This window comes from Amblyomma maculatum, chromosome 10 (assembly GCF_055883805.1).
Source record: "Amblyomma maculatum isolate TAMU_Amacu chromosome 10, ASM5588380v1, whole genome shotgun sequence".
Lineage (NCBI taxonomy): Eukaryota > Metazoa > Arthropoda > Arachnida > Ixodida > Ixodidae > Amblyomma > Amblyomma maculatum.
Genome location: NC_139353.1, coordinates 14,120,559 through 14,132,680, shown reverse-complemented (window position 1 = coordinate 14,132,680; position 12,122 = coordinate 14,120,559). Strand labels below are relative to the sequence as shown.

At 46.3% G+C, this 12,122-nt stretch overlaps 2 protein-coding genes across 4 annotated transcripts in view; one reads left to right on the top strand and one right to left on the bottom strand.

Moving 5' to 3' along the window:
- LOC146175642 (ninein-like protein) overlaps positions 1–12,122 on the top strand; it is a 547,135-nt gene that overhangs the window by 142,538 nt on the left and 392,475 nt on the right. The window lies entirely within an intron of this gene.
- Positions 1–12,122, bottom strand: part of LOC146175644 (XK-related protein 6-like) — a 60,768-nt gene that overhangs the window by 17,142 nt on the left and 31,504 nt on the right. The window lies entirely within an intron of this gene.

The window sequence follows — 12,122 nt, the reverse complement described above, 5'->3', positions numbered from 1 at the left end:
CTCTGGATCGAATCTGTCCGTTGTCCAACGAATGCGTTTCCTTGTAAGTTCCAGCTGTGTGAGTTCATGTTTTTGCTCTTTATTTTGTGCACAATTCACAGACTGAACTACCCAGCAAAACCGATTCCGCGCCTCCATTTTAAAAGTACTCTTTGTTCCGCAGTGCATGGACTGTGAGCCTGCCTCTCTTTTTTATGCGTATGCACCGTATTCGCCGAAAGTAGACGGTCTACAGGGTTTGCTTTTTAGTCATGTAACGGGTCAGTTATGCCACTCGTTCAGCCGAAAAGCCGTCACTGTCCGGAGAGTTGAGAACCGTAACCGAGAAACATGTTGAAAAAAAAATATATATGTACGCAGTTCAATGAAATAAACTTGTCGATATAGGGGCTCGAACCCAGGGCCTCTGCGTGACAGGTAGGCATGCATCGCATAGGCCCCGGAGTTTGGTTTTGTACTTCTTGTCATTATTTCGCAAATCAAAGAAGACTGGCCGAATCATCAAAAGTGAGCCACTTTTCAGGCAACACAGCTTAATTATGAAAGGTCCAGACTGGTAATTTTCTTCAACACACTGATAAACTCAAGTACACATGACTGAGGTTTCAAAACATCAATTATCTGTTGGACACGTAACTTTCGGATTCTGCCCGGCATAGGCCACGCGGGGTCGTTAGTACCAATAGTGTGAAGTCAATTTAAACACGTTACGCAAAGACGGTGTTAAAGGTGTGGTCGCGTCTACTCTTGAAGCGTAGCTTACGCGATAATGTGGGCAGGGTATGATGCGTTCGCAAAGTTGTCTTTCTTTATACGCCTTCTTAGAGCTGCCAATATAGTTGCTTTCACGCCGTTAAAGATGATCGTTGCAGTGGGCTAACCATTTACCACACCAGCAACCGCCGCTACCAGTGGTTACCTCACCTTCGGAAAGAATCGTCCTTTCTCTGAGTAATCGGTTACGTGTTATCTTGGAGGTCTTGACCAATATTTCCTCTCTTGCTCTAACAACCTCCGTTACCTTGTGAGTCGCCGGACCGTCTTAATGCGGGTTAAAAAAGCGTTAGTCTTATCTGCTCTTTTTTTTTTTTTTTTTTGCGCTGACCCTTTCTTTCTTTTCCGCTGCTATGCTGCTCCTTTATCATCATGTACATTGTACGCACCCATGTTTCCTCTTGACAGTGGACGCGGACACACCACGCAGGCGTAGGCAATCGCTTTATCTCTTCTCGCGTACGTATACACTTTCCTGATTTTATTTTCTTTCTTTCTTTCCCCACTGCAGGATGCGTAGTCCGAGGGATAACATGTAATTAATCACGCCTCGTTCGTCATCAGCCGCAGCCGAGTTGTGTTGTGTAGTATAGGCCGCGCCAGCGTCTCGTCTCGAGTCGATGAATCTTCGGCGCTCCCCCTTTGTTCCCCGGGCGGCGGTTTAGGATGCAATCGCGAAGACAAAATGCGTGTAGGCGGTCAGAGGCTGGTTGGCTGATGAAGGTACTTCGACGGGAGAGGCTGCGGAGTGGGAGTAACCGCGGGAAAGTTCGCCGGGGTTAGAGGAATACGAGAGCCGGAGGAAAAGTTTTCTTGGTAAGCGAGGGAAGTGGGATGCTGGCCGCTTGGAGGCGCGCAGGGTTTGATGTTGGTGGCATGAGGCTCGGAAGGGAAAAAGCGGGAGGAGAAGGGATTGTGGGTTGGGCTTTCACTGAATTAGGCGCTGGCTCGCGATGCTTTGCGGGCAGTCTTCGCTGCTGTTCGCCTGGCTTCGTATCGCGAAGAGAATGAGGATGTTCGGGATGGAACTTTGGCCGTGGGGAAGTTTTGAACCGGGCGTTGTTAGCGGTTGTGTTGTTGCGTAAGCGATGAAAGTATCGACCGACCTTGCCTTGGGCTGTATCGCATGTGCCCGCTTTCTCCGTGCCAGACGAGCCTTCTGTTGTGTGGTCATCTGTCTGGACTGGGGAGGAGAAGAGAAGTACCTAGATAGCCTTTCGGGAATGACTAGGAATCGGGAAAGCGCTTGGCAGGGGGGGGGGGGGGGTCGCTAGAAAGGGAGGAAAGTGTATCGACGAGGTCTTATGTCCTGTGGTTGTGAGTTGCTGGCAATGGCTTTTCGTGGTGATAGTATGTGGTGTCGACGAGGAGCGAGAAGGCGTGACAGTGCGGTTTGAGGGGTGTACAGAGCGGGGAATGGATGGCTGCGCATCCTCGGGGAAATCGGGAAACGATGGGGGACCGGCGAGTGTGCTGTGGGAGGGAAGACAGCGTTAGCGCGCGATTGGGCGATCCAATTAGCGCCCGGACATTTGCAGTACTTGTGCCGCACACGGAAAGTCGGGAACGTGGCCTTCTGTTGGACGGAAGGAGCTTTCCTGCTGATGACAGCGTGTCGCAAGTTGCAGCGTTTTTGGGAGGCGCCTGTTGGTCTGGGGATAAAGGGGAGTCGGGTGTTTTAGCAGACATGAGTTTTGCGAAAATGTGGTGGGATTGCGAGTGCTTGATGAAGTGGAAGTAGTGCACTTTAGTAGGACTGCAGATTGTGAACGGGCAGTGACATTGGACTGTTGATTATACCCCCCCCCCCCTCCACCTCCCTTTTTCCCGCCTGTCACTGCCTGAGCACGGGCAGGGTCGAAGAGAATTAGTAAGTTGTGACAAATTAAGGCGAACTTGTGCGACAGTGTTAATGCTCGTAAATCGAAAATGGAAACAGGATTAACGGGTTGTGGGCTTTATCTCTGACAGGGGCCGTCTTTTGCAGACATAACTTGCGGTCGTGTTTCGTATTCCCTCATGTGGATGGATTTAAATGACTGTTTGAAGCCTGGTAGACGAAGTTGTGGTGCGAAGAGAGGACAACCAATGGTCGCTTAGGGTAACGAATTTGATTCCAAGGGATGGAAAGCGTAGCAGGAGGCGGCAGAAAGTTAGGTGGGTGCATACGACGTTAAGAAGTTCGCAGGGATCAAGTGGATGCAGCTAGCACAGAACCGGGCTAGGTGAAGGAGAGAGACCTTCACCCTGCAGAGGGTATAATCCGGCTGATGATGACGATGGTGATGAGACGATGGTATGTGCCACGCGGGTGTTGACGCCAGTTTTCCCCACGAATTTACATTCCAGCTGCTATGGTGATGTATAATTAAACGTTGTGTATACGCCCGCATCGGTGCATTCCGCAGCACAATCACTGTTACATAATGTACAATCAAAGGCAGCGTATTATCAGATGTACGGGGAAGTGATCTCTGCATGCTTGGGTCCTCTCTTCCCGTTTCCCATTTTTTTCTTGCCTTGCTCAAAACTGATAGCCGTGACCGCGATTTGGGAAAGAATCTTAGAAGCGGCTTTGCAACGCAGTCATCTGTCAGGGCCGCCTTTTGCGCAGCTGTGCGTTTTCACGCCATCCCCATATAGGCGCTTTCAGCGTGACGAAATCTCAAATCTCTCTCTTTCTTTTTTCGTTCGAAACTTGTAGTTTTAGCCTGCGGTCATTCCATCCGCATGCCGCCCGCACTAAGCTCCAGGATGAACTCTTCGCGGGAGGCCGTCCAGAGGGAAAGCTTAACCAATCGGTTATAGAAGCCGGGGCCGACTAAATGGACGAAGGGCAGTGCGTCACGGCCAGGGAGTCGATCTGGTTTATTGCGTAATGCGTTGCTCCAGTCATCGTAGCTCAATCTTATAATCCCCAGCCGCGCCCGCTGTCGCGATGGGCCGTTTGCGTGTGGTGACAGCGGGATTTTGTGCAGTGCTCTGGTTGCTGCCGCTGCCTCGGGGCCGTTGTTGATAGATGAATCCTTTTCAGTGGTTATTGGTTCCGCACGTTACGTAGTTATCATTACGTGGTCCGCATTTTTCCCGAAAGAGGATTTTATGAAAGTATCAACCCATGAGTGCATTTGCAGTTTCAGGTGAGAAGACGAGAGGAGGTGGGGGCAAGCATTTACGGAAAAAATCTCCCAGCTTTAGCAGTGATGAGTGGTACTGCTTAGATAAAATGAGTTGAGGATTTCATGCGTGATGCTGAATAAAAGAATAGAAAAAAATGGAAAAAACTGGATGCTTGCCTCCAGAGTTTACTCCAGAGGTGGTTTCGTTGTTTGTACCTTAGTACCGAGGTGCCGATATCATTGTTGACATTCGCATTGTTGTTCGGTGACTCCAAAAGTGCCCGCTGATTAGCCCTAACGACAGCTTTTGCTAGAGATATTTTGCAGGGTAGCCCGAAGCGCTTCACTCGAACAACATCGCAGTTTGCTTTCTGTTTTCTTCATGATGAGGTTCAATATCGTAACCGTATATTATCTCAACTAGACCTCAAAACTGCGATTTAAACCTCTTTTGTTTTTGTTTTTTATCCCATAGCAGCTTGAAAACTCCAGAAGTTCGTAAAAATAGACGTCATAGTTTTTGAATACCCAGAAGCTCTGTAAGTGTTTCATTTTTGTCTAATTGTACTCTTCGAATTCCCTGAAAAGTGAAAAATTACCCGATTGGACCGTCACTGTTTCTTCATTTGTCGGCAAGCACTCTTACATACCCAACACTGTTGTCAGAGTAGCTATATTGGCAGTTGCTATCCTAAAGGGGAACATCGACTTTGGAGCTGGTCATCTGTACACCCACAGAACACTGTCTCCCATCCCTTCCCACATTACGATGAGATAGCGAATGGACTTAAAATTGACCGCCTCCGTGTATGAAGACGAAAGCTCAGTCGCTCATGTTCCGCTATCTGTTGCCGCGACACCTCGTGACGGTAGCCCGATCTGTACTCTTCCCGCATCTCTGTCGCTGCCTTTCCACACCTCCTCCTCTGACAACGACCAAGTCACGTGCACGCCGTCGTCCCATTCGCCACTTCGGTGGCTCAACAACGGCCGGCGCCACAGTTGCTATGGCAACCAGCGAGGCGTGCACGACGGAATTTTTGTGCCGCTCGCTTTAGACTCTCCTAGCCCACGCCACTAATGAGCTTTCACCTGAATAGAAGAAACAGGCCACACCGCTAGACAGCGCTCCAACAACGCATGGCGACAACTCAGTATACTATAGGGAGCGGAACTTCCCATGAAGCAACGACTAAGCTAAAGCGGCATTCTCAAAAGAGGCAGAGGAAAAACAAAAAAAGTCCGCTCGAAATAGGAAACTTAGATCAAGCAGCAATCATAGAAAAAGAAAACACTGCTAGGTGCCGAAGATACAACTGTCACAATTTTGCACTGCACACAACTGTTTATAGCATAACAGAAAGTTAAGGCAAAAAAAAAGAAAGAAAGAAAATTGAAATGTCTGCAGCCGATTAGAATTCCAAGTCGAATTCCAAAGGCGAACCCTACAAAGCCTGCCGTTCCTGCCTTAACCTCCGCCCGAATCAACACATCCGGCAGCGGCGCGTATAGTTGAAACAAGATCAAAGATGACATCTAAAAAGACTTAGAGCCCAAAGAAAAAAGCGGTGAGTTTAAGTGGCTTCTTAAAAGCACCCCCGTCATTATACATACGCGAGTTCTGCAGGATCTGTGGGGAATCCCTGAGACTGGGAACGGAATCCCTCGGAATTTTACTTCGATTTGGCAGAACATAGACGTGTATCGAGCGAGTGTGGCTTCAATTAAACCCAGATATGGGGCAACGCACTCAAGCATTACCTTAGCGCAGGCGAGGATCTCAAGCGACAGACGGGAACCGCATCGCCCGCGTTAGGAGAAAGGACATTCGAAAATTGCCCTTCGCCACACTGAAACGAAGAATCTTAATGGAAATGGGACGCACAATGCGACCAGCGAGAAACCAGGTCAAGAAAATGAAAATGACAATACAGAACCGCCCCTTTGTAAGCGATCCCGACGAGGAAAGAGTTTTCTGCGCAAAGAAGCACGCCAGCGAAAGGAAATCTGCTAAACATATGCGAGTAATTCATTAACACTTCTTTTCGGCCGAGTTGGTTCATTCTGACAAGTAGGTTTTCATATTTCAGCGCTGCTTAAAATTTTCCTATAGTCATATGCGAGTAGACAAAACTCCAGTAGGCGCCACCGAAATATAGTGATGGTCACTTCAAACATCTCTCTCTGCAGACGATTTAACGTCTCTGAAGCTCTTCCGGAAAAGATTTAATTCTCGCGAAGATTGCAAAAAAATAAAAAATAAAAAAAGAAGCGATGATAAAAACCGGCGCAAAGTACAAACGATAAGTGTCATTCCCAAGCGTCGTAGAAAACCGCGCGCTTATGGCGCCTTTGCAAAAGCGCCGAATTCGTCGTTAGAGAAGCCGTCGAATTCAGGCCCCACGAAAACGAGCGGCAAGGGCCGTTTAGGTTAGGAAAGTTTTCTAAAGGCGCTTGCCGCGCTAAAGTTAAAGCACTATAACCGCTCAAGTGGTTATATGGTGCATGACGGACGCGAGTAAACAAAATTATGCGTCGCGAAAGAAAGTTTGCGCCTCGTGGATACGCGCAGCCGGCACACAGTTCAGACTACGTGTTTCTGCACAACTTTCAAAACCTCTTTGTGATCGGGCATGCTCCCCCCCCCCCCCGCGCCCCCCCCCCCCCTTTTTTTTGTCAAAACCAAACAAAGCTCGTATCTATAGAGGCAAAGAACTTCATTCCCCTGTCCGCCACGTGTAACGAGTTTACAACGCATACTTGTCCTTCTTCCATATGATCTGCCGCTGTCACTCTCCATATTACCATGCTCAGCATGCAACTAGTTTCAAGCAATGGTAGCAAACAACATATGTGCGCAGTGGTGAAAATAAGTGACTTTTTAAAAGCTTTTTTTTTTCTTATTATTACCATCAATGCCATAAAAGTTGCTACGTGGATTTATTTTATGCTTGACGCTTCCATTAGGTAATCATAAGTGCAAGATGCCGGGCTAGTTGGTACTGCATAATGAAATAAAACAGCGCAACGAACGGGACGAAACACGAAGAAAGGGAGACAAAGACACAGGCGCTTTTTTTTTTTTATCGTCATATTTTAATGCTTTTACTTGCCTTTTTGGCTATGTATATATCTGTTTTACCGGTTTTACTTTCCGTCCCGGCCTCCTACACCGTGGTTTTTATCGCTTTTAGTCTTTTCGGCTTTTCACCTTTTTATCGTATTTTACTTTTGGACATGACTACACTGTTTCGGTGATTGTGCAGGATCGCATCTGGCCACACCCCTCTCTTTGTACCTTATATATGTGTCCTGCTTCGGAATAAAATTTCAGTTGTTAGCCAGCGCCTGTGTCTTTGTCTCCCTTTCTTCGTGTTTCGTCCCGTTCGTTGCGCTGTTTTATTTCATTAGGTAATCATATTTTTGTATTTTATTATTATTTTTTTCGGGATCGCAAAAAGCCAAATAAGTTTATTTTAGTCCGCAATTTCACGCTGCCAATACATCAACTGCGTTATATACTCACTGTCCATGTGTCCACCTCTTAAATGCAGCTGCGGCCCGTGAAAATGTAAACCAAATGCGCACAAAAATACGCAAACCGGTTATTCAGCGAAGCTATGGCGAGCTCAAAATTAGCCGCCAAATACGAGCCTCGTGTGCTGCCTGAAAACACGACACGACTTGTGTAAGAAATTACGAGCAAAGTCAATTGTGTTCAAGTGAATACACAGCACATTGGCATCAAAACAGAGAGAATAAACTATTTCGCTTTTACACCAGTTCAAAAACCACGTAGCGTCATCCTGAAAAACCTTAAGCTGAGCTTGTTGGTTCATATAGTTTAACAGGATAATTGTGGCGCTAACGGACGACACAGAGAGGGGAGACGCACAGAACGGCGCTACTCTTTCGACAATACTTTATTATACGAAAACGCGCAAAATATGTACGCTGCCGGTGGCCCTTTTTTTTTTTTTTTTTTTTTTTCGCGCGTGCTACAATCTTCCATGCCCATCAAAAAAGGCGTATTCAACGTTTTGCAGCCTCCTCACGTCATCCTCTTCCGGAAGATCAATTGATACGCTGAACCGTACAGAGGTGTCCAGAACAGTGTCTAAACAGTCTAACCGCCGTATTCAAGAATTAAACTTAAACTTAACTTACAAGTTAAGTGACTCATCGGCACTTAACGCGTTTCATGAACAACACTTGCACTTAAGCCACACTTAAAACCGCACTTATCGGCCCCAAACCAAAAGTAGCTCCCTACCTAGCTTAAGTGCAGCTTTGTCGCATTCAAAATGGCCGACTCCTACCGCTGCTTTTCCGATTTCGTCGACTACTGCGCTCGCGCAACTGAAATCGCCGAAGACAGAGCGTACAGGTACGCACGCGCACCGCGGCCAGTGCTCAGGGATCGGCAGAACCCAATGGAGTTATACAACGACGCCGAATTCCTTAGCAGGTACCGCTTTTCCAAGGAAGCGGTACTGGAGCTGCTCGGAAGGCTTCCCCTTCGCGCCAACAGCGACGAACGCGGTCTCCCCGTGCCGCCGCTCCTGCAATTACTTGTGGCCCTGCGGTTCTACGGAGCTGGAACCTTCCAGGTTGTCACCGGTGACCTTGTGAATGTGTCGCAACCAACAGTGTCCCGCATAATAGCACGGATTTCGTCTATGATCGCCTGCACTTTGTTCCCGACGCTCGTCAAGCTGCCAAGCGCCACCGAAGCCCCGGCGGTAATGCAGCAGTTTTATGCAGTGGCAAACTTTCCCGGTGTCACCGGGTGCATTGACTGCACCCACATCCCGATAAAAAGCCCGGGAGGAGAAGATGCGGAAGTGTTTCGGAACAGGAAAGGCTACTTTTCCATCAATGTTCAGGTATGTCTGCAGCGAAAATATTCAGCGAATCGAGGAAAAAAAAAAAAAGAACGCAATATTTTTTGATAGCTCTGAAGGAACTTCATGCTTCATTCATTACCAAGATATGAAAAGAGTGCGAAATGTACCGTTGTTTTTCGATACGTTCATGGTAGCTATAAACCACCTTTATAGAGGCTTGCGAGCGGGTAGGAGAAGCCAGCTTTTCGTTTTGTTGACTGTGCCAAAAGCAACGAATTTTACAGTAATTGCAGAAAAATAGGGGTGATAGCTGTGAACTATAGTATGCAATCATAATTCATGATTTTAAGCATAGCTAAATGGTTTCACCATAACTGCCTGGCAATAAATAAAGTAATCATTAATTTTCACTGTTTCAGATAGAAAATGTAACTTATTGCCGTATTTTCTTGGTTTCCATATGTTGTGCATGCTTTCAGCAATACAACAGGCTGTTCACAGTTCGTGTCAGTAGACATCGATATAACAAAACAGTACTATACGAATTTCCCGTGTCGTTGCCACATTTTTGTGCAGTGACCTAAAATGTATATAAATCTCTTAAAACAGGCAGTACTTGGGCTAGTGTGCAAACGTTTGCACTACGCAAGTAGCCTTAATTTTTATTCATCTGACCACTACTGTTCTCGTATATAGGCCATAATTACTGGCAGCAATGCGAGTGGAGTACATGTTGCAAGAGCCAGTTTACTTCTTCTTGCAGGCAATAACAGGGCCCAACCTCCAATTTTTGGACCTGGTAGCCAGCTGGCCTGGTTCGGCTCATGACAGCCGTATTTTCGATAACAGTCGAGCCATGGTCCTGTACGAGCAGGGCAATATTCCTGGTGTCCTCCTTGGTGATATGGGCTATGCGTGCAGGCACTACCTGATGACACCTTTGAGAGATGACGTGCAACAAGGGAGTCCACAGCACAAGTAAGTTGAAGCTGTAGCTTTAACAAAGGCAAGTGCAGTGGCTCAATAAAGAAAAACTTTTATTTTTCTGCAGGTACAACAAGTCACAAACACGGACACGCTGCACCATTGAGAGAACCTTCGGGGTATGGAAGAGAAGGTTTCCATGCCTCGATATGACGCTGCAGATTAAAACAGCTACAGTGCCTGTAGTGATCACAGCATGTGCAGCACTGCACAACCTGGGCAGGCTGCTCAGAGACCCCAACCCCCCAGCAGCGCAGTATGATGCCACTCGTGACAATACTCCGCCTATTCCTAACTCTGGAGGAGCTCAGCCATCCCCCTTGGTGCCACTGGTGCACACAACAAGTGGTTTCAGAACCAGAGAAAGGATCATTGCGCAGTATTTTCACTGAGCGGAATCAATATGCTAGACCCATATTCTTTATCTTTGATTAAAGGTGGGAAACACAGACAGGAGGAAGACACGACTGAGCAGCTCACAGCTGCTTTATTTGCAGATAGAACGCACTAACATACAGCCGTCATATACGCAAGGAACACAATCTCATCACTGAACTGAAGCTCTTGCTTGAATCTTTTGTGTTCCTTGCATGTGTGATGACCGCATATTTATGCTTTCTTTCTGCCAATCATGAAGTTCCTTTACACTGATTAGCTGTTTTGCGACAGGATGTGTAAAGAAGAAATTTTATACGTTTGCTCTCCTAATGCATAATAACCTCTGTACCCCAGCATCATTACAATATTCCAATGTCCTGCTTTGAATATTATTCAGTTTTATAATTTGCTTGGTATTTCAATTTTTTTATGGCAATGTTAGAAGTTTTCTGGTGAATTTAGACCACCTGGGGATTTATTAATGCATTTGGTTTGGTTTGCATTGCCCTAAAGCAACTCAGGTTTTGAGGAACACAGATGTCGAGAACTAGTGCAGCTATTTTTTCATTGCTCTCGTCGACTTGTCTCTCAAGCATACCGAAGCCTTCCAACTTTTTGTCAATTGCATCAAGCTTTTGGTTAGTCGCTGCTCTACCTTTCTTTATTTCTTGGATATCCAGAAATTTAAACCACCTATGGTTCTCTAACATTGCACAGTATGCCAACATGAATAAAACACCATAAGCATCATACTTCCTTGTTGTATTTGTGCCTTCATTGGCCGTGAAGCAACTAACTTTCTTGTTCCTAGATATATTTCGCTTTGATGGCGTCTTGTGCACAAATTTATCGTGAACAATTGTAGCCATGCTTGACTGGTTTCACACTGTTCCAGATCGTCTTTGTTGCCTCTGGCGACTTTGTCACAATGTATAATTCCTTGCAACCGCTGGACATCGACGACAGTATTTTCACTTTGTTTTTGGCTAACCAGACGCCTCACACACCTGTAACTTTAGAAATTATAGCTCGACTTGAGATAACCAAGTTCCAAGCAAGAGTTCACATGACACAGTAGCATTATGATTGCAATTGATAAAGATGATGTCACACATTTTCTGTGTTCAGAGTGGCTTGTTGCTATTAACCGTGTCGAGGTGTGCCGCTTGCCCTCAAAGTAGACTGGAAATGGGCCTACAGCAAGGGCACCAGTGTTTCACAAGCAAACACTAGACGTCGACAACAGTATTTTCACTTTGTTTTTGGCTAACCAGACACCTCACACACCTGTAACTTTAGAAATTATAGCTCGACTTGAGATAACCAAGTTGCAAACAAGAGTTCACATGACACAGTAGCATTATGATTGCAATTGATAAAGATGATGTCACACATTTTCTGTGTTCAGAGTGGCTTGTTGCTATTAACCGTGTCGAGGTGTGCCGCTTGCCCTCAAAGTAGACTGGAAATGGGCCTACAGCAAGGGCACCAGTGTTTCACAAGCAAACACGAGACGTCGACAACAGTATTTTCACTTTGTTTTCGGCTAACCAGGCACCTCACACACCTGTAACTTTAGAAATTATAGCTCGACTTGAGATAACCAAGTTGCAAACAAGAGTTCACATGACACAGTAGCATTATGATTGCAATTGATAAAGATGATGTCACACATTTTCTGTGTTCAGAATTGCTTGTTGCTATTAACCGTGTCGAGGTGTGCCGCTTGCCCTCAAAGTAGACTGGAAATGGGCCTACAGCAAGGGCACCAGTGTTTCACAAGCAAACACGAGACGTCGACAACAGTATTTTCACTTTGTTTTCGGCTAACCAGACACCTCACACACCTGTAACTTTAGAAATTATAGCTCGACTTGAGATAACCAAGTTGCAAACAAGAGTTCACATGACACAGTAGCATTATGATTGCAATTGATAAAGATGATGTCACACATTTTCTGTGTTCAGAGTGGCTTGTTGCTATTAACCGTGTCGAAGTGTGCCGCTTGCCCTCAAAGTA